Source organism: Saccopteryx bilineata, chromosome 4, assembly GCF_036850765.1.
Source record: "Saccopteryx bilineata isolate mSacBil1 chromosome 4, mSacBil1_pri_phased_curated, whole genome shotgun sequence".
NCBI lineage: Eukaryota > Metazoa > Chordata > Mammalia > Chiroptera > Emballonuridae > Saccopteryx > Saccopteryx bilineata.
The window spans coordinates 173,870,002-173,893,262 of record NC_089493.1 but is presented as its reverse complement, the minus strand read 5'-3'; the positions used below and the strand labels follow the sequence as shown (position 1 = coordinate 173,893,262).

Here is a 23,261-nt window from a genome sequence, read left to right as displayed (position 1 = left end):
TGTTTCTATGGAGTTCTTCTGGTACCGACTTCTCCAATCCCGGTTGTTCTGTGAGCCCCTATATTGTTCCAATAATTTTTCTTTTGCTTGTTGCTAGGGTCCTTTTCTCTTGCTTGCTATCAAAGGCATTAATTGAAATGGTACAATAACTCTTCCTAGAATGAATAAATTAATGGAATAAAAACAGGTCCAGATAGTACCTCCAGCCTTTTGTGACCTTTCACTTTTATTTTTTGTCATAATCAGAGAAGTGAATCTCACCTGTAGATGGGTTTTCTTGGTACTTAGAACTTGGAAACATCAAAATGTTCTGCAATTCTCTTTTTGGAGACAAAATTATTTTTTAAAATAATAATTGAACAATTTTTAAACTTATGCTTATTGTATGATAGTAAATACAGTTAACCATAAAAAGAATATAAAATATTCATAAACATCTTTCTGTATAAGAAATAACAATTGCCAAAATCATGTTTAGTACCTGAATGGAATAATATATTTTGCTAATTTCCTATTGTTACACATTTGGACTATTTCCAATTATTCACTCTTATAAAAGACTCTGCAGTGAACATCTTCTGAAGTAAATTTTTGTGTACATAGGCTCATTAGCCCTAGGATATATTTTAAGAAGTAGAATTGTTGGACCAAAGAGTTTGCATGTTTATAAAAACTTACTTACAAAAGTATCCCTTTGTAAAGAAAACTGATTTAAAAAAAGAATAGCTCCTTTATTGTGGGACTTTTCTTCTGCAAAAGCAAAACAAAAACAAACAAAACAGAAAAATCTATGTTTCAAGGTATACCATCAAAGCATACCATTTAAAACCATAGTGCATTAACTTAGTGTTTCAAGTAATCAACCCTATTAAATAGAGGTGAATGATACAAGAAGACCTTATTAATAGCCCTGTCTGCTCAACCCAACCAGATACTGCTCATGTTCTCCTCATCCATTCATTCACAAAACACTTACTGAGTCCCGACTGTGTGCCTAGCATGGCTCAAGGGATTGGAACATAGAAAGAAAGAGAAGTAAAGATGTGGTCTCCACCTTGGAGGCACTCACTATCTTGGGCCATGCAGACACGTAAAGAATGATCAGACACCAAGTGTGGTGGCAACTGCGATAGTAGAGAGATGAACACAGCATTGTGGGAGCAGAGGCCCAGAGGCAGTTTCCACCTGTGCACAGAGAGCCCTCTCTTCTCTTTGGTTCCCTTCTCTCCATTAGAAAGCACCATTGGAAATAAGACCTACCTTGAAAATGACAAAGTTCTGGGAAATCAAAGAAGGGAGAGATCAGGAAGAGCGCCGTGGAACCTAGGAGCATTCAGGAGAAGGAGGACTGACAACATCTGGAGGGCATGCTGGGAAGGACATTGTGAGCACTGGCACAGATATGAGAAGAAAAGAAGGTGTTCCATGAGCAGATTGCTTGAAAATGCCACAGTTGGGTATAGTAAGGGCTACCGTGGATTGCCCTTAATAACAAGATAAGACACTCATGTGTACCTCCACGAGTAAAAGAGAGGCATTGTATTAGCTATGCTGCTGCAACAAATCACTTAGTGACTTAGAAACACAGATTTATTATCGTGCGTCTTTCTGGATCAGGAGTCTGCCATAAGTCTCACTGCACTAAAAGTGTCACAGGGCTGCCTTCCTTTCTGGAGACTTTAGCAGAGAATCTGTCTCCTTGCCTCCCCCAGCCTAGAGGCCGTCTGCCTGCCTCGGCTCAGGGCCCCTTCCCTCAACTTCAGGGCCAGCAATGGCTGTTCTAGTCCTTCTCACACTGAGTCACTCTGGTGCCTCTCTCTTCAACTTCTAAGGACGTTTTTAAGGGCCACCTGTGTAATCCAGGATACTCTCTCACTTTAAGGTCCTTAATTTAATCACACTTACAAAGTCCCTTTGTCCATGAGGGAATGTATTCATAGGTTCTTGGAATTAGGACATTGTTCTCTTTGGAGAGGTGTTTTCTGTCTTCATGGCAATAGGGTTCTGGAGCAAGAGTGACACCACCGGGGACCTGCTTGAGGAAGAACATGCTGTCATCAAGAAGGAGGAAGGACTGGAAGGTAGAGACCGGTTAGAAGATCTTTTTGCTGATTCTAGAAAAGATACAATTCAGTCTGGTGGGAAGAGGGAGGAAAGGACAGATGCCAGCGGTACAGCTGGGACAGACTCCCTGGGAACCGGAAAGCAGTTCAGTAAAGAGTGAGGAGACGGGAAACAGAGGTAGAGTTGTCAAAGATGATTATGAGGATAATAGTATCATGTTGTCAGATGTATTTGGTGTAGGGAAGTGTCATAGTGATCCATTCAAGCTTAGGCTTTAATACCCTAGTAGATAAATAACCAAATGTTTCCCCTTTTAAATTCTGAATGGGGGCCTGACCTGTGGTGGCGCAGTGGATAAAAGCGTCGACCTGGAATACTGAGGTCGCCGGTTCAAAACCCTAGGCTTGCCCAGTCAAGGCACATATGGGAGTTGAAGTTTCCTGCTCCTCCCCTCCTTCTCTCTCTCTCTCTCTCTCTCTCTCTCTCTCTCTCTCCCCCCCCCAAAATGAATAAATAAATAAAAACAATTAAAAAAATTCTGAATGGGGGATATAAGAGTAATAAATATTTAGGACATATACAGTCCAGGGAGAGAAGTAACTGTTGGGAATCGGAATGGCTGAGAGCAAGTGGCATTGAAACAGAGAGACAAAAGGCAAAGATGGCAAAGAAGAGATGACAAGATGGGGACAGACTGTAATGGGAAGAGAAAGAAACTTAGGAGTAAGATGTGGAAGACATATAGACTATGAGGAGGACACACAAAAGAAATGGGAAATGAGAGGCAGGGATGTCAACAGAGAGCGAGGCTGGGAAGGGGCCGCTCGGAGTTTCTGGCATGGACAATCTACATTTCCAGTTCACTTGGGTTGTACTCACAACTGGAAGTCAATAATTTTTAAGATTGTCTTGGAAGATTTAGATGCTTTTGGAGGTCAGCTGCCGTCCCAGTGTCTGTGTTTTGTCATGTTTCCACGCAGACTCGGTGGTCTTGAGGGGCTGAATTATCTGCCTAATAGTCCACTTGGCCCTCTCACCTGTCTCCCCAAGGGAAAATTTTCTTTCCCTTCAAGGTCAACATGCCTTAACTCTTGACCTGTTTTGTCCCTGCAATCTGAGGCCTTTATTACAGAATGTTTTGCATTCTGTCACAGTTTCTCACAAGCACCAGAGCAGTAGCTTTGGAAGTCTCAACACAAGCGCCAGTTTAAAATTCTCATTTTACAGATGGGAACACTGAGGCTTGGCTCTGGTCTAATCACATGCTGCCCGTCACAAGTGGACAGAGCTGGGGGAAATGCTAACTCTAGATGGGAGAAGCAAATAGTAAACTAACAAATACTGGCAGGATCGCTTTGAAGACTTCAGGGTAATGAAACATGGCCTCTGGAGCACTTGGGAGCTTTGTATCTAAGGGACAACGAAGTTCACTTACTCTGAACCCTGCTCCCAAACTGACCCTGCCCTGGCACTCAGAGGCATAAGGAAGTAAGCTGTACAGGACTAGGGCTTCCCCTGGCACAAGCACCGCAAGTGCTTTCAGCTTTCCTATTTATCTTATAATAGAGGAAATGGGCACTCAGAGAGGTTAACCAACTTGTCCAAGGTCACCAAGGAGCCGGCAGTGAGCCCAGGGCAGCGCTAGCTCCGGGAAGGGGCAGGCTGGCTAGCCCCGGGAGTGAGGTTTCTCTGCGCCCAGTCCCCTCTGCGCCGGGTGGCCGGGGCCACGCCCCCGCGGTCCCCCGCGCCCTGTGGGGGCGACGACGGAGACCGCACGGGCTGGGGGCTGCCGAGCCCGCGGGCCCGGCTCGGCCGGTCAGGGAGCAGGACGATGCGCGGCGCGCCCAGGTGAGCCGAGGCGGGGGTCACGCTGCCCGCCCGCAGCCCGGGGCCGCGCCTGGAGCCCGGCGGCCTCTCTGCGCGGGGGCTGGAGCCGGCACCCGAGGGGGCGGCGGGGAGGGCGCAGGCAGCGGCACGGAGCGCGGCGGCAGCGGCGGCGGCGGCGGCAGAAGCTCGGCTCCGCGGCTGGGGTGGCCGCTCCAGTCTGCCAGGGCGCCTCGCTCCGTCGCCTCCGGCAGCGGGTAGGTGCGGCCGGCGCCCGGGGGTCAGGAGCCCCGCGGGCCAGCGTGCCGGCGGGATGCGGCGGGGGGCGGGGCGGCACGACCCGGCGACGGGCTCGGGGGGTCTGGACTCCAGCGCCCGGGCTCTGCCGCAGGGATGGGCTGCGCGGCGGCTCAGGGTGCGGGTGGGCTGGCTGCTCGTGTGGGACCCGTCTCCCGCGTGGGACCCCTGCAGGGCTTGGGGCTCGCGCCCTGGACTGTGTGCGTAAGTACTTGTGAAACTGCTTGTGTGCTCACTGACTATGACTATGGGAGGTTGTGTGTGTGTGAATGAGAGAGAGAGGGAGAGAGAGAGAGAGAGAGAGAGAGAGAGGACACAGGGTGTGCATCCACACCGTGTGTGTAACCGTATCCATGTGGACTGTATAGGTGGTCCTGGGTGTGTGATGAGACCCTGCTCTGACGGCGTGTGTGTATGACACGCTATGCATGTCGTGGCTGCTGACCGCCCGTGTGTGTAAGTGACTGAGTGTGTGGGCACGCCGTGCTGCATGAAGCCGCTCCGATCCCTGGATCCCTGCCTTACGAGCAGCGTCCTGCGGTGTCTTTCACAGAACCCCAGTCCCAGTGTAAGACGCATTTCCCCTCAGCTTGCTGCCCAGTGTGGCACTGTGCTCCTGGCTGCCTTTGGAGTCACGGGCGCCGGCTCGTCTTCCTCTGGAGTTCAATGTTAAGAAAAAAACGTTGGCTTTGGTTTTCCGTGTAGTCCATTAAAATGACCCCCCCCAAAAAAATGTTTCTTAGGGTACAGATTTGGCATGAACCAAAGGGCACCGAGGCAGGGTTGCCCTCCCTGTCTTGATAGCGCTGCGATGACTCCCCTTACAGCTGTGGGTGACTCTGGGTGGATGTTTGCCTGGTCCCCCGTGTGGAACTTGAGCATCAGCGATGAGGCAGAAGTTGCTGCGTGCTGCTGGCGAGCGCAAGTGTTGAAGGAAAAGGACACCGGTGATGGATGTGGTGTCCTAGAATCCAGGAAAAAGTCAGGACGGGTCACGAGATGCGTGGAGTTCCCAGGAGCAGCTGCCCCTAGGAAGGGAGGAGGCCTGGGGGAAAAATTAGTAAAAAGCAGAGTTTGCAGCATCCTCAAGCCATCTTTTAATCTTATCTTTAATTTTTCCCATGCACCCTCACCCTAAATTAATTCTCTCTTGTGTTTGCATCATTTCCCCCCACGGGAAACATCTTTATTACAATTATTATTTTACAGCTGAGCAGGTCATCATTTAACTGGAACGCGTCAGAGCTAGCAGGAGCTTCCAGGGAGCCCAGGGCCCAGAGGATAGTGGTGCTTTTGGTATCTCTGAGCTATCTGGATTTTACTCCTGAAACTGGTCCCTCTAGGGGCCTCAACTGCCTCATAGCCAACAAATTGTTTTTTCTTCCACTTGAGTTCCCCTTATCTTCTTTCCCGAAACCTAACGTAAGTGACCTGCTCCAAGCCACCTTCTGATCTTCCCATCTGTTATTGAACCACCAGCATCCTCTGTACTTCCCATCCATCCACTGGGAAGTGGTCACATTTTTATTTCTCTTCTTCATTGGTAGTGATCACAGTTTAATTGGTAGGTTTTATTCTACCCCCCCCCCCCCCCGTATCCCCCTCCCCTCTCTTTTAGAATTCCTGCTGCCACTGGCTTATCAGGTGAAACCCATATGGAGGGATTTCCGGAAATCGGAACAAATATAGACTGTGATCACTGAAAAAAAAAAAAAAAAAGCAATGCAAATACACAAAGAGGAGATTCTTGATATTATGTGTCTGGCAAAGAAGTTAAATAAATATTTGGGAAGAACATGGACTTTCTGATGGTCGTAGATTATGTGACCTTGATCAAGTCTCTTGGCCTTTTGAAATTTCATTTTCTTCACTTGTAAAATATGATGGAAGATTTAAATTAAAACCAAGTTGCTGGATCATTTCTAAGGCTTCTTGTAACTTTAGAATTCTGCAATTATTATCGATGTTCTTTGTTTTAGCAAGAAACATTTCTCCTAAAGCCTTTGGGTTACCTTCTAATATGTAACCATTTTTTTTCAATAATTCAGTGTCTTTAGGGAAAGGAAATAGGCGAAAGGGTCAAATTGCCCCATTGACTTCAGTTTGTGGTTGAGAGCCGACTGCATATATCAAGCCTTTGAGTGGAGGGAATCTTTGAAGTCACCTCTCCTCCCCTCGCATCAGAGTCTTCCATGCCTTTTTGAAAATTGATAAAATGTGTCAAATCTTATTATGATAATGTCACCTAATGTTACAATTCAGGGTTTTTCAAACCTCTGTATTCTTGAGGTGTGGGGCTAGATAAAATTTTTTGTTGTGCAAGACTGTCCTGTTGCATCTCTGGCATCCATTGGAGTCTATCAGCAAGCACCAGTTGTGACAACCACAGATGTCTCCAGACATCACCAAATGCCCCCTTGGGGGACAAATTACCCCCGCCTCAACTCCTGTTAAAAACCACTGTTGTAATTCAAGCACAAGTCTTGTGGCCTTGTATAGCAATACCTTACAACAAAGTATTTTAATGAACAGAAGAAGTGTTGTGTTGCTAGCTGTTTTTCCCCTGCCTTCCAGCCACAGTTAAGCCATCTTAACACAGCTAAGATGTTGGCCACCCGCCCCCATCTACCGTCATGCCTCCTGGTTTCTCACTACCTTGTTGCTATCCTAGAAACTTCCAAGATGCTGCTGAAGGCTGAGAAGCATTTCATAGACGATATGATAATACTCCTAAAAGTTCACATTAATCCAGCCCTTCGTAGGTGCCAGGCATGGTTCTCAACGCTTTCCATGGATGATCTCATTTAATCTTCAAGAAGAATCCTGCGAGAGATGCTTTGATTCCCCCCATTTTAGAGATGGGGTAACTCAGACTTACAGAGGTGGAATCACGTGCTCTTGTTCTCTTAGCTGGGATGTGGCAGAGCTGTGGTTGGTTGATGTGTCGTCTGACTCCAGAGTCCATATTCTGAACCCCCACATTGAACTGTCTTCCATGAATGGGATCCTGATTTCAGGGTGGAAATAATCTCAAACATCATCTAGGCTAGAACCACACCTGAGTCTAGAAAAGCTAGAGACTGTGAGGTTGGCAGTTGTGTTCAGTTGAAGTAGTGGTAGTCAACCTGGTCCCTACCACCCACTAGGAGGCGTTCCAGCTTTCATGGTGGGCGGTAGCGGAGCAACAAAAGTATAAATAAAAAGATAGATTTAACTATAGTAAGTTGTTTTATAAAGATTTACTCTGCCAAACCTAGCGAAAATCCGACATAAAGTACTTGGTAAGTAATTACTATTATATGCTTTAACTTGCTGTAACTCTGCTTTATAAATTTTATTATTTAAAAGTAGCTCCAAGGCATGTGTGGGATGAGAGCCATGGTGACAGTTGAGGGGAGATTAGAGGAAAGGGGCCCAGGGGAAGGGAGGGATCGTGAAAAGGAGCGAACAGTGAATGAGATGGTTCTTTTTCTGTTAAGTCCTCACCATCCACTAAACCAGGGGTCCCCAAACTACGGCCCGGCCCGCTGGCCACATGCGGCCCCCTGAGGCCATTTATCCGGCCCCCGCCGCACTTCCGGAAGGGCACCTCTTTCATTGGTGGTCAGTGAGAGGAGCACATTGACCATCTCATTAGCCAAAAGCAGGTCCATAGTTCCCATTGAAATACTGATCAGTTTGTTGATTTAAATTTACTTGTTCTTTATTTTAAATATTGTATTTGTTCTTTTTTTTTTTTTTTACTTTAAAATAAGATATGTGCAGTGTACATAGGGATTTGTTCATAGTTTTTTTTATAGTCCGGCCCTCCAACGGTCTGAGGGACAGTGAACTGGCCCCCTGTGTAAAAAGTTTGGGGACCCCTGCTCTAAACTTTAGATATTCTTCTGTAACTGAACTTACAGTTGCCATATTGTCATCAGCTCCCTCCCTCCATATTCTTCTTGGCCTGCCCTGTCATTGTATTATGCGTACTGTTTTTATACTACAGAGGCCGGAGGAAGTAGTATACCTTTGGCTAGAGGGAGATATTAATATAAGTGCCATGTAAATGGTTGTCAAGTAGGCTTATTGATAGGGTAAGAATGGCTACCATACCAATGGTTATTAAGCTTGAAAAAATCCAAAGCAAGCCCTAAGAAGGTTGACGATTGCCCGTAAGACCCGGTATCAACAAACCCACAGGTCTGGTGTCTGCCAGAGGGTGTAGTTAGTTGAGCCTTGGTTTTGCAAGCTTCAGTTTGGTTGACAGTGCTTCTCAAACTTTGGTGAGCATCAGAATGATTGATAGGCTCTGTTAACACGGACACTCCTGGTCGGCACCTCCCAAGTTTCTGCTTCAGCGCTTCTATTGTAGGTTAGGGTCTGAGGATTTGCATTCTTAATTTATTGATTTTAGAGCGAGAGGAAGGGAGAGAGCGAGTGAGAGACAGGAACACTAATCTATTTTTGTGTGTGCACTGACTGAGGGTCGAACCGGCAACCTGTGTGCTTCGGGATGATGCTCTAATCAACTGAGCTATCAGACCAGGGCCTATTTCTAACAGGTCCACAGGTGATGCTGATGCTGCTGGTCCAAGAACAAACTTCATGAACCATGTGGTTAAGACTTAAATAAGTAAAGCTCACAACCCACCCACCTGAGATTATTTTTAAAGAAAAAGAGATCTTATGTTTTAAGATAATTGAGCATTTGGATTTATGAGAAGCAATGGATAGAGCAAGATTTAAAGAACAATAGATGCTCAGGATTAGTTGACATCTCTAAGGAAGCATTTAAGCTTTGCCTCTCATTTTGAATTTCATAAAAACCTTTGCTTTTTCTACTTGGGATGAGTTCTGATCTTAGATCTTTTTGTGCACTCTACCTCGACCCACTACCACTGCCAACTCAATTTGAGGGATAAAAATCACCCATTACTCACAGAATAATCCGAATAAAAAGTCCTTTAATATCTTGTCCACTGCCAGATAAATTCTGACTAGCCCCCTACTTTAAGAATGGTGTTGCCCTGGCTGGTTGGCTCAGTGGTAGAGTGTCGGCCTGGTGTGTGGGAGTCCCGTGTTCGATTCCCGGCCAGGGCACACAGGAGAAGTGCCCATCTGCTTCTCCTCCCCTCCCCCTCTCCTTCCTCTCTGTCTCTCTTCCCGTCCCACAGCCGAGGCTCCATTGGAGCAAAGATGGCCCAGGTGCTGAGGATGGCTCCATGACCTCGCCTCAGGCGATAGAATGGCTCTGGTTACAACAGAGCAATGCCCCAGATGGGCAGAGCATCGCCCCCTGGTGGGCATGCTGGGTGGATCCCGGTCGGGCGCATGCGGGAGTCTGTCTGACTGCCTCCCCGTTTCCAACTTCAGAAAAATGCAAAGAAGAAGAAAAAAAAAAGAACGATGTTATCTGTCCACACAGCTTTTGTTTACTATGTAGCTGCTTTGTATTTCTTTCCCTTTCAAAACAATATTAGCACCGTGAGGAAACTCAAGTCAGGCATTTATGTGTAATTGATTACATTTTTAAAATCTCAATCAGAAAAAGTTTCTTTTAAAACCAAGTTTAAAACTCTGTCCACCCGTCTCCCCTTTCTATTCTTCCTCCTTCTTCTTCTTTTAAACATTTTAATAGACTTTATTTTTTATATCAAGAAAATTTAGGTTCACAGCAAAATTTATCAGAGTCCAGAGTGCCTGTATACTTCCTGTCCCAACCATGCAAAGCCCCCCTTACTACCAACAACCTGTGGCGAGTGGTGCAGTTATTACAAGTGAAAAACCTACATTGACATATTAACATCACCCAAAGTCCATAGGATTCACTCTTGTGAATCTTGTCCGTTAGCCTATGTGTTTTGACAAATGGATAGTGACATGTACCATCATTACGTATCATACAGAATAGTTTCACTGCCCTAAAAATCCTCTGAAATAGTCCTCCATCTATTTATCAGTCCTTTTTTTCTTTTTTTTTTCAGAGCTTTTATATTTGAGTTTATTCTTCATTTAACTTTTAAAACACTACTATAGTTGAATATTAAAACAAAAACAATAACAAGTAGTGAGCATATTATGATTATAGTCCTTCACTCATTCACTACAGTATATAAAAGGCCAGCAGTCAGTGTTACTCACTGGCCCCATTAAGAGGTCTGACACTGAACACCACCCCTAGGATGATGCTCATCATCCTCATATGCTTCTCCATTGTAATGGCGCCGTCTTTCTTGATTTGGATCAAAGTCCACCAGTTCTACCTGGTCCATTTCATCAGTCTCTTCTACTTCCTTCCTTTCAGGTAGGAGTTTTTCTAGCAAAGAAAGTTTATCAGGAGAGAGAAAGCCATTCTCAGGAAAGTTTACCTTAAATTCGATGATTAAGCGACCCTTTTCATATGATCTACGATAAATTGGCATGCCTTCATTTAGCACACACTTGATATCTCCATGCTTGACAATCTGACCTGGATGAGAGGTGATGACTATGGTTCAGTTGTCAAGAGTTGATATTGGCTTTTGGAAGCCACGCAGTGCTTCAACCAGCTGTATGTCCATACACATGAAAAGGTCTTCCCCTCGTCGAGTGAAAACAGCATGGTCCTTTTGATCTAAAACAATGATAATATCTCCTGGCTCCAGTCCTGGTTCTTGGTCTCCTTCACCATGGAATGTTATCTTCTGGCCATCTTTCATGTCTTTGTCAATATGAACTTCTAGAATCTTCTTCTCTTGAACTATCTTTCTTCCATTGCAGCTTTTACATCTATCTTGAGGACTGATCTGTTCCCCATGGCCCTGGCACTCCATGCACACAGACTGAATTTGCTGAACCATTCCAGGGCCTATCTGATGAATTCTTATTTGCATCCCAGGACCTCGGCAATTGGGACAGCACTCTACTGCTCCTTTCTTACCACCTCAGCCTTCACATTTGTCACAAATCACATTCTTTTGTAGAGCTAGTTTTCTTGTTGCACCATTATATAAATCTTCTAAGGTTACCGAGAGCTGATGCACAACATTTTTACCTCTCCTTTCTCTCTGCATCCTTCCTCCTCCTCCGAAAAACATATCAAAGATGTCCATGGGGGAGCCAAAACTGCCACCTGCTCCACCTTCTTTAATTGCTTGTTCTCCTCCTTTGTCATATAATTCCCTTTTCTTTGCATCAGAGAGCACTTCATAAGCTTGAGAAATCTGCTTAAACTTCTCTCCATTTGGATTCTTATCAGGGTGGTACTTCAAGGCCAGCTTCCTGTAAGCTTTTTTCAATTCTTCCTGGGTGGCATTGGGTTTGACCCCCAAAATATCATAGTAAGTGGTTTCTTGGACCATTTTTGACAGGCGGCGAGCAGGCCGAGGCCGGTTTGAGAAGCGGGAAAGAGCGCGTTACTGCGCGCAGCTCGGAAAGCTGCCGCTCCCCCGCCTCTCTCTGAGCGTTCTGGAAAGTTCCCCAGTCCTTCTTTTCTAACCCGTGGAAATCATTGATCTTTTTACTGTCTCCACGGTTTTGCCTTTTCCAGGAGTTGTATAGTTGGTATCCTGTAGTTAATAGCCCTTTCAGACCAGCTTTTTTCAATGAGTAATATGCATCTAAGTGTCCTCCATGTCTCTTCATGGATTACTAGCTCATTTATTTTAATGTGGAATAATATTCTATTGTCTGAATGTTCTACAGTTTACCCACTCACCCACTGAAGGACATCTTGGTTGCTTCAAAGTTTTGGCAAGCGATGCCCACTCTCCAGATCACCTGACCTACATCACCAAAACTGCCTGACAATTGATACCGGTCCTGGATCCATCCTAGGGCTAAGAATGCAGAACTCATTATTCTCAAGATTGTACTTTTTACTCTAAGCGCTCTTAACTTTTCTTTCTTCTTTAGAACACTCTGAGTTTTTGCCTAGTTGTGTTTCTGGATTGCAAACCCTAAGACCCTTGCATAAATCTGTCATGTATTTCTAGCCAAAGTCCCCAAACTGCTTTTGAGTTGACTCAACAGCAGCTATAAACACCCATGTAGATAGAGATTTTTGTGTGGACGTTATTTTCCATTTGTTTGAGTGAATACCAAGGAGCACCATTGTTGTATCCTGTGGCAAGAGTGTGTTTAGTTTTATAAGAAAGTGCTGCATTCCCTTTCAAAGTGCTTGCAAAACTTTGCATTCCCACCAGCAATGAATGAGAGTTTTTTTTTTTTTATCATTCCACATCTATAGCATTTGATTTTTATCAGTGTTCTGGGTTTGTACCATTTTAATAGGCTTGCAATGGCATCTCATTATTATCACGTTATTGCTGGGTTTTTATGTTTTCACTCAGTCTGAAAATACTCTTTTAAAAATTTTTCATTGTGGCAAAATACACATAACAAAATTTACCATCTTAACCGTTTTTAAGTATGCTGTTTAGTTGTGTTAAACACATTTACATTGTGGTACAGCCAATATCCGGAACTTTTGCATCTTGCTTAACTGAAACTCTATATTCATGAAATGACTCCTATTAATTTCTCATTCTCCAAAGCCCCTGATCACTGTCATTTTATTGTCTATTTCTATAAATTTGACTACTGTATTTTAGATTCCTCATATAAATGGAATCATACAATAATTTTTTGTTTTGAAGGGAATCAGAATCTGTCATCCCAAAAAATGCCCCTTTGGGGTATTGATTATTTTAGCCTGGTTGATATTTTAGCCAACATGAACTTAATCTCTTTACCTTTTTCACCCATTTTCCTTCAATCCCTCCTCATCAGACAACTGTTAAGATGTCTTCTGCATCCATGGGTCTGTTTCTGTTCTGCTTGTTTTTTTGTTTGTTTATTTACTTATTTATTTTCACATTCAATCATTGAGCCCTCCCCTTGAGTGTGTCACGTGTGGAGATGGTTGGGTGGTGCTTAGACATGGTCTGAAGCTGTCCACCAGGTGTGCCCACCCTGGGACCTTCTGGGAAGTGCAGGCCAATGTCAGCTGCCACCTGTGTTCGCCCAGGGCCACCCAGCATGAATTACAAATGGCTGCTACTTGTGCTGGGCTTGGAAGTGCCCAGGAGAGGCCAAACTATGAATCAAGGCCAGCTGTTGCTAGTGCTGGGCCTAAGACCACTTAGTGAGAGGTATGGGGCATGCTGAGGTCAGATGCTGCTTGCATAAGAGATTTTAGGAAAGTCTCCCTTCCTTCTTCTTGAATATCAGCATCTGTTTCTTTCTGCATGGCCACACAGAGGTTTAAATGTTTGTTGAATATTTGCTACATGCTGTGGAATGTATACACCTGGTCTTCTTTGATTTTTATATCAATTCCTGAGAGAAGAGGTGTTTTTCTCCTTTATAGGTGAGGAAACCAAGGCCTGAGATCTTTAAGAAAATTCTTGTATTAGTTAAAAAGCTAATTGTATTAGTAAATATATATTTTCGATTACCCATAATAAATGTCAATACTGACTTGTTTAAGCAAAAATTGGAGTGTATTGAAGATAATAGGGCTTGTTTTATATGGATTCAAGGAACTAGACCCCTGGAAGGACGGAAACCAGGTCATCTCCAAAGAAGAATTCAGCTCCAAGATTTGGCAAGCTTTTCCCCATTTCTCTGCCATGAATGTGACACATTTCCAAGAGTGTGTCTCTCAGTTCAAATTCTCAAGAGAAAATCTGATTGGGCCAGTCATTTATGGTGAAAAGGTTGTGGCAGAAATGTAACTGACACGGGCTCACTATTGTAGTTGTAGATATTCTCAGCACAGGTGGCTCAATGGACATTGGACTGAATGTCTCCTGTTGTCACACAACTAGTATGGCAGAGACAGGATTTGATTTCAGATTTGACTCCAAACCTAGTGCTTTTTTTCTCCTAAGGTGCAACTGATAAAAAAAAAACAAAACATAAATTTGCACGTAGTAATGATAACCTGCCTTTCTTTTCAAGATCCGCCCACAGTAAGCAACCCTTGCATAGGGGCCCGCTGCTTCTGTTTGAGCCTGTCTGTCTCTGGGTGTCTGATGTGTCTGTGGCTGCCTCCTGGCTCCTCTCTGTCCATCTGGTTTCTGTGTCATGGAGCCTGGCTTCTCATTCTACTTGTGTGTGTCCTGTCTCGTGCTCACCCAGCAAACTCTGACTCACAGACTCTCAGAGCCAAAGGGACCTATTATCTTGTCCCATTGTGTGTCTGCAGTAAATAACCATTGGAGATGTGTGCCAGGCACTTACCGTGAGCATTGCTGGGAGCTCTAGATCTCATCCAGCTCTTCTAACAAACCTGTGTGACCTTTTCTTTTCTTTTTTTCCGGTTTATTTTTCCCAATATTTTATTGTTAAAAATATTTCATAAGGCCCTGGCCGGTTGGCTCAGTGGTAGAGCGTCGGCCTGGTGTGCGGAAGTCCTGGGTTCGATTCCCGGCCAGGGCACACAGGAGAAGCGCCCATCTGCTTCTCCACCCCTCCCCCTCTCCTTCCTCTCTGTCTCTCTCTTCCCCTCCTGCAGCCAAGGCTCCACTGGAGCAAAGATGGCCCGGGCGCTGGGGATGGCTCTTTGGCCTCTGCCTCAGGCGCTAGAGTGGCTCTGGTCACAACAGAGCGACGCCCCAGAGGGGCAGAGCTTCGCCCCCTGGTGGGCGTGCCGGGTGGATCCCGGTCAGGCGCATGCGGGAGTCTGTCTGACTGTCTCTACCCGTTTCCGGCTTCAGAAAAATACAGAAAAAAAAAAATTTCATAAAAACATTTGAAAGAATTGTATAGTGAACACACACTTACTCACCATGTAAGTTCTACAATAAACATTTTACTAACTTTTATTTATCATATTTTTGTCTATCTCCTTCTCTCTTCACTTATCAATTTATTTTTGGATGATTTCAAAGTAAGTTTTGGATTCTTTTTTTTAATGGATTGATTTTAGAGAGAGAGGAAAGGAGAAAGAGAGAGACAGAAACATCAGTTTGTTGTTCCACTTATGTTTTCATTGGTTGATTCTTGTATGTGCCCCGACCCGGATTGAACCTGCAACTTTGGCATATCAGGACAACGCTCTAACCAACTGAGCTACGTGGCCAGGGAAGTTGTTGATTCCATTTTTTTTATTTTTTATAATTGAGAAACTGAGACCAAGACAAATTGATTTGACTTGTCCGAGGTTACCTCCTCATGAGAGAGTGATGGAGCTAGGATTTGACATCGGCAGTCTGACTCTCAAAATCACTTTTTTTTTCTTTGCCACCAAGCAGCATTGACTCTCCTGGAAGGAAAGAGAGAAAGGCTCTCTCAATCTGTGAGTGGCCGGGCAGCACCAGGTCATCTGAGCCTCAAGCACCTGAAATTCCCATTACCTTGCCCCATGATAATAGTCTACTTTCTAAGTAGTAGTATTTCCCTTGCTCTTCAAAGATCTGCAGAATTTGGTACTTTGCAGACTACTCCAAATCTCTGGAAAAACCTGACTTTTAACAGATGATTTTTCAAAGCTAATATACTCTTTCTTCTACTCCATCATTTAAAAATAATTTGTGAAAATGACCGGCTGGGAAATTGCCATTTTAGATAATTTTTTTATAAGTTCACGGGACTTTCACATCTGTCATCTTATTTGAACTTCACGAACAGTAGCAGATGTGCAAGACAGGTGGGCTGGGTATCTTAACCACACTGAACAGCTGGAGGGCTAGGGCTTAGAGAAGCAAATGAGGAACCCAGGGTCACATGATCCTAAGATCATGTAAAAAAATAAACAAATAAACAAGCAAAAAACCGGTATCCTCTTTCAAGTTTCAGTAGACATTCTGTAGGTTTGGAGGAACTACAGAAATATCTAATTAATAAAATTGCACTGGAAAAGTTGAGACAGGGGACCATTGAGATCAGGATCCTTTATGAAATCACTTCATTGTTAAAAGTCTGGGCTTTGAAGCCACTTCTTGGCATAGCCTTAGACTATAGGCATGGCCTATACCTTGGTTTCTTCATTTTGAGGTGGGGACAACTGCAGTACTTCTTCGTAGTGTGATGCGAAGATGACACGAGATACCATGTGAAAAGTTTGGAACTTAGCATGTGTCCAACAAATATCAGTTGTAGAAGTGTGTCATTACTCCTCGCCCCTTTCCTCCTCAGGATTCTTTTCTTGCATCTTAAATAGGCCACTCTAAAATCTTTGGGTCTGTTTTTATCTTGCTCCTGATGGGTGTGTTTGGGAACTATCAGGAGACTGTGGGCAGCGGCCTTTTGATGTCAACATCTCATTAGTTCAGTAAAGATGCAGAGTCTGCTCAGGCATTTCCATCTAAACTGTAAATAACCCAGGTCCGGTGAGATTGTGCTCGGATGCTTAATTGGATATGATAATCAGCCCATGATATCTGAAGTAGAGAGCTCTATATAAACTGGTTTCTAATCCAGGAGGCTCAGAAGAAATAAAAAAGTGAGGACAGGAGAGATAAAACACTCTCAGAGACTGTTCCCCCAGCACGCACAGCAAAGACGGTAATCCAGGTCTTCCGGCTGATGGAGCATTTAACCGGACGTGGAAAAACTATTAAAGAGGATTTCACAGGGATGTGTCTACTTGGGGGGATTGCCATCCATCCCTGCGGTGTTTCCCAAACTGCGCTCCACAAATCATTTCTACCACGATCACTGGGACATTTACTTGTTAAAAGGCAGATTGCTGGACCTACTGACCCCGCGGGGCTTTGAGTGAGGCACCCCAATCCGCAGTTTTGCAGGTGATTTTTAGGTATGCCAATGTTTGAGAACTGCTGTCTGTAGCAGAGTTCTGTGAGGTTTAAATGACAAACTTTGCAGACAATTTAGTTGGAATACAAATTTTGGTTAGAACTACCCCCAATTCCAGGCCTGTGAAATCGACACAACCCTTTGGGCATTCTCGGGCTCAGCCTGCAGGGGCCTATTCTATAGAGAAGAGGAATCATTTCTGTAACCACATCCCTAAACAGGGGACATCAGCCCCCAGGTGCCTAGCTGCCTTTGGGGAGAAGCAGAGCAGCAAACATCTAGCCGCCAATGTCAGCGGCACTCCAAGTAGGAGACCATCTTGTCTTGTCATAGTAGCTAGCCAATATTGTAAATTCACTTTCATTGATTTTTTTTTTTTTTTGCAACAACCTTGTGAGGTTAGTATCACGCTTATCCTGTTACACAGATGAGATCACTGAGGCCAGCAAAAGTAAGTAACTTGTCCAAAGGCATACTGGTAATTGATAGAGCAGGGACTGATTCCAAGGCTGTGCTTTGAATCAAAGGGTGGCAAACTTTCTGACCGGATGCCTGATATTCTGTGGCTTGTGAGTTAAGTTTTTACATATTTTCATTGTTGAAAAAAAAGATCAAAAGGAGAATAATATTCTGTGACACATGAAAATTATACAAAATTCAAATCCGTTGTCCATGAGTACGTTTTATTAGAAAATGGCCATGCTCATTCATTTGCGTATTGTCCGTGGCTGTTTGCTCACGGCAACAGCAGATTGGAGTAGCTGCAGTAGTGTCCCTATGCTCCGAAAAGCCTAAAATATTTCCTATCTGGCCTTTTGCAGGAAATGATCTCAACCTCTGCTTTAAACCACCATGCCAGTGTTTCCCAAACTTCAATCATCTGAGCACTTCCTTTGTGATCCTTGTCATGCCGTCTTGTGCCATCGAGAGCGTTTATCTACACAGCACTTTTCTTTGTATTAATTAGTTTTCCTTCTACAAGTTTTATTTTACAAAGACACAGTAATGGAAGTGGAAACCAGTACCTATTATAAGAAATAGAAGCTAACTGTACAAACAGATGCAGCACACACAGCGCAATGTCTCAGATTTTAGCTAAATAGTTGGAGCAGATACTGTCCCTGCTTCTCCCGTTTTCCCATAGATCCCCGTGTCATTTCTGTGTATAACATTCTGGCTTCTGATGCTGAACCTGCACCCGTTTTGGAGCACTGCCCTCAGTTTGCTGGAATCGACTTTGCCCACAAATGCAATTAGCTGGAGGTGACTGGGAATCTGTGTTCTGCTGTGGACAGCCCGTAACCCATAAACGATGGTTGTGGGAATAGCAATACCCTAGCTTCCTCCCCAGTTGTCCAGGATAATTCTGAGGCATATGTTTTACATGGTTTCTCAGAGCTTTCTTGTGGGATTACACTTAAGTGGCTTTAATAATAACACATCCCTTATTGGCTGCCTTTCATTCCCTTCCTTGCATCGTTATTTTTTTGCCAGGTAAACTGTAAACGTTTATGTAATCCTCACCCCAAGATCTGCTTCTTGGGGAGACCTCAGTTAGACAGTAGTGTTTCTCACAAAAGATTGTGGGCGTGAGCCCTGTTCTTTATTAGCAAAGAGAGATTAGCAGATATCAGGAAGGATTCAAAGATAAGCTAACACCTATGCGAGTCCTTTTCTTCATTGTAAATAACTGTGATTAAAATAGAAAGTGAGAAGAGAACACATTTTCACCATAAGAACCAATTGCACTTACTGCTCCATCCACCTGCTGCCTAATAGCATTTCCTTTCTCCAGAGACAGGAGAACTACCCTTGGGAGACTGACATTTTACCTTCAAGAGTGATCCCCAGACCCGCCGCATCAGCAATACCTGGGAACTTGTTAAAATGCACATTCACATCTCTAAGCCCACTGAATCCGAAACATGGGGTGGGACCCCACCATTGTGTTTTAACAAGCCCAGGAGGGATTCTTCTGTTTGCTTAAACTTGAGAACCTCTGCTTTCCAATGAATAGCCTCTTATTTAGTTTTACTTTCATTGCATTCCTGGATTTCATCAGAACTCGGAATCCTCTAATACTTGCTTCCTGCCCTCAAACGTGACTGACCGATGGTTTCCAGGCTTCTGTTTGAGCCTCCCACTGAGGCGGACCTTGTTGCTTGCCAAGTCACACGGGTCAATAATTGGACAGCTTTGCTGTTGGACAGTCTACTTCATAGCGAGTCTCAAACTCTTGAGACACTCATCTCTCCTTTGGAGACACAAAAACAAGGCTAATTCTTTCTCTAATTACCAAGTAGAACTTTCATATCGTGTCATGCCTGTCGTTAGACAGATACTCACTGATCGTGTACTGTGTCTCGTTCTTCATAGAACCTGTTGCCAAATTTACAATAAGACATTGGTCAAGTGATCAGAAAAGTCAATATATACATAACTACCTCTTGAGTCTTCTTTTTTTTCTTAGTTATTTTGAAAAAAAGTTAACTACTTTGCATCCTAATTGTACTTACCAACCTGGTGGTCCCTTACGTGTAACTGAATTGGCATCTATATGGATTTCTAGTTATGGAAATAAAAAGGCTAGAAGCTTTTAATTTAGGACTAAATCTTCTTACATGATTTAATAAGACTGGCATTTTGACTACCGGCTCTAGAAAGAGACACTTGCAAATGAAGGTCCAGTTCCTGGAACACAGACTTTTTTTTTTAATGACATACACACCTTTTCACTTGTACACGACCATTTAGATGTCTAGATAAGAAAAAAAATAATATGAGTTTTTTCAGAACTAATTTACAGAGAGAAATTCTTTTTTTTTTTTTTTAAACAATTCTTTAATTTTTTTTTTTTTTTTTTTACAGAGGCAGAGATAGACAGGGACAGACAGGAACAGAGAGAGATGAGAAGCATCAATCATCAGTTTCTCGTTGCGCATTGCGACTTCCTAGTTGTTCATTGATTGCTTTCTCACATGTGCCTTGACCGTGGGCCTTCAGCAGACCGAGTAACCCCTTGCTGGAGCCAGCGACCTTGGGTCCAAGCTGGCGAGCTCTTTGCTCAAGCCAGATGAGCCCGCGCGCGACCTCGGAGTCTCGAACCTGGGTACTTCCACATCCCAGTCCGACGCTCTATCCACTGCGCCACCGCCTGGTCAGGCCAGAGAGAAATTCTTTTAAAGAGTATGTATCAACTGATGAAAGTACTACCTTAAAATTAAAAAACTGAAATGAGAAGCAACAAACTTTTATTCGGGATCAGAGAATTGCAACTCAGGGAGCACAGATTCTGCAGAAACCCAAATAGTGTCCCAATGACAGAGTGAAAGTAGGCGTTTTATGAGCAAAAGAAAGGGATAATTACATTAATAAGAATTCCAGCCCGGCCAGATAGCTCAGTTGGTTACAGCATTATTCCAAAGCACAGAGGTTGCTGGTTCAATCCCTGGTCAGGGCACATAGAGGAACAGATAGATCAGGGGTCTCAAACTCAACTCAGCATGTGGGCCACAGAGCAAGATCACAGCCGTTCGGCGGGCCGCACTAGGTCTACAAAAGGCAACTGTTACGCAACACTTTTCTCACTGCAGTTGAAAACAAAAAAAAAATCAGTACAACAAGCACAATCGTACATGCAGTTTACTCAGTGTCACAAAACGACCAGAAACTGTAGTTCGCATCACAACTGCTGTTAACTAAGCTAATATCTAGCTAGGATGCTAGAGAAATGAAAAATACAAGTAGACCCCTAGGCTTACTTAATTTTATCCAAAATATTTTGAACTTTGTGGATTAGTCTGCGGGCTGCACAAAATTGTTCGGCGGGCCGCGAGTTTGAGACCCCTGAGATAGATGTTCCTGTCTCTCTCCTGCTCTCTTCCTTCTTCTCTCTAAAATTAAAAAAGAATTCCAATAAGTGCTGATTAGCTGAGCTATGATTATTGGCTATGCATAATTGGTTACTGGTTCTCCTTTAGATTAAGAATCTATAATTATCAGTCCTTCCGGTCAGTATGTCCACTTTCATGATGGCTTTATAAAAAATTGTAAAACAATGTTGGTTTGGCCCAGTCCAAAGGTCTAACACAGTTCAAATAGTCTTGTTGAGGTAAGAATGTCCACACTTGCTCTGACTGGATGGCTCAGTGGATAAAGCGTCCTCTGGTGCACTGAAGTTGTAGGTTTGATGCCTGGTCAGGGCATATATGAGAAGAGATCAGTCTGTGCACAGTTAAATAGAACAACTAAGTGAAACAGCGAATTGATGCTTCTCTCATCCTTCCTCTTTTACTCTATATCTCACTTCCTCTCTCTCTTTCAAATCAATGGAAAAATTTTTTTGAAAAGAATGTCAACACCAATAAAGAATTTTTATAAAAATTGATTTATGCTAAACAAAGGCTGTGTCTGGAAACAAGATCTCAGCAGACTGAAAAAATACCTCTTAGAAAGCCAGTTTGCAGTTCCATTATGCATTTATAATTGAGTAGGGCACATAAAAAAGAGAGAGAGAGAGAACATGAAGGTGGAAGGGATTGGGCCAGTGGGTAGTTCACAGGATTTAGTGCTCTTTTGAGGGTGGTTTTACCTCAGAGGGGTCTGAAAAGAGGCATTTCAAAGGTGTGTTAACCTAGATACCCAGAAACAATGGACAGGGCTGCCTTACAGCAAAGATAAGCCTTTCCCCTAAAGAAGTTATAGGCCTGGGGTGTGACTTACCCACCACGATGACCTGCCTCGTTAGGAATTTATGGTCAGATCACCCTGTGAGGTCACTTTTCCTAGAAACCCTTTTTGGTCTACAGTCTAAAGGTTCAAGGAGCGAGCCGCACAGGAAGTTCCTCTGGAGTGGTAGCTCTGAGTCCTTTTTGAAATGGCTCCTTCTGTGTCATTTTCACAGAAGTAACAACAAAAAGATTGCTGAGCCAGCATCCTACAATTGCCAAAACCTTCCCAGCAAACAAAGTTCAAGTAAATAACCAAGAGGAGACATTTTTTCCCCCTTCCACTTAGTGAAGTGAGAATTCTCACAGTTGTAATTGTTCAGAGGACCCCAGAGTTGTTTTCACTGAAGTTTACGAGGAAATCGTGATCACCACGGGGACGCTTGTGTGTTTGATCCTGGTGAGACTGTGTGTTTTCGTGCATATGGCAAATGGTGGGTTAGATCGATGAGGTAATGAGGCCTGCAAGAAGCATTTGAACTCTTATCAACTATCTGGCCTTCCTTGATTACACATTACACGGCTCTTAGTTTTGTCTCACCTGTTCAGGAATGTTTGCGATCTTGCCTGTTTGAAACACTATAGGTAAATTGAGCCTGAATCCTGTTTTAAAATTGGAAAATGATTTCAAGCATTTGTTTTTTGTTTAAATATAAGAGGCAGAAATAACATGGACTACCACAGTCCTACAATTTTAACATTGGAAGAAATACCAGCAGTCACCAAACTCCCAGTTCTCATTTAGATAGGCATTCTTTTGCAGCTACCTAAAGGCCTCCAATGATGAGAAACTCACCTCTTTGAAATTTCCTTTAACTTATACGAAGTTGTAATTGAAATTTCTCCCTTTGCTCACCCTGGACACCACCTTGTAGCCTAGTTTATTCTATTTATTTATTTATTTATTTATTTATTTATTTATTTTGTATTTTTCTGAAGCTGGAAATGGGGAGAGACAGTCAGACAGACTCCCGCATGCTCCCGACCAGGATCCACCCGGCACGCCCACCAGGGGCGACGCTCTGCCCACCAGGGGGCGATGCTCTGCCCCTCTGGGGCGTCCCTCTGCCACGACCAGAGCCACTCTAGCGCCTGGGGCAGAGGCCAAGGAGCCATCCCCAGCGCCCGGGCCATCTTTGCTCCAATGGAGCCTTGGCTGTGGGAGGGGAAGAGAGAGACAGAGAGGAAGGAGAGGGGGAGGGGTGGAGAAGCAGATGGGCGCTTCTCCTATGTGCCCTGGCCGGGAATCAAACCCGGGTCCCCCACACGCCAGGCTGACGCTCTACCGCTGAGCCAACCCGCCAGGGCGCCTAGTCTATTCTCTAGCTGGGGAAGTTGAGACCCAGATTGGTGAACAGACTTGTGAGAGAGAGCAGAATTTGCCACTCTAGCATAAGGGTTATTTTAGGCTGATTATTTTTAAGAAACAGCAGACAAAGAAAAAGCTCTGAAAACTGAGAAGTTTACCCTTTGTAAGAAACATTCACGTTTATAAGGGAAATCTCCAGGTGTAAGGGTGTTTCCCTCTTGGTACCATGAAGACAAGGATGACTCTAAATATCTGGAAACTCTTATCAGTGAAGAAGGTAAGGACTTAATTTGCATAAGGAGTTTACCTTTGCC

General features: G+C 44.0%; 1 protein-coding gene and 1 pseudogene across 3 annotated transcripts in view; one reads left to right on the top strand and one right to left on the bottom strand.

Annotated features, from left to right (window-relative positions):
• Positions 1 to 3,643: 3,643 nt before the first annotated feature.
• The window catches only part of HTR4 (5-hydroxytryptamine receptor 4), a 165,014-nt gene continuing 145,396 nt past the window's right edge, over positions 3,644 to 23,261 (top strand). Inside the window, exon 1 of one of the 3 annotated variants that reach the window (XM_066272938.1) lies at positions 3,644 to 3,912. The gene's annotated coding sequence lies outside the window, so the exon portion shown is untranslated. Of the gene's footprint in view, positions 3,913 to 4,017; positions 4,146 to 4,268; positions 4,390 to 23,261 lie in introns of those variants that run through there. The other 2 variants (XM_066272939.1, XM_066272940.1) reach the window with 2 other exon arrangements.
• Positions 10,156 to 11,604, bottom strand: LOC136336014 (dnaJ homolog subfamily A member 1 pseudogene; annotated as a pseudogene).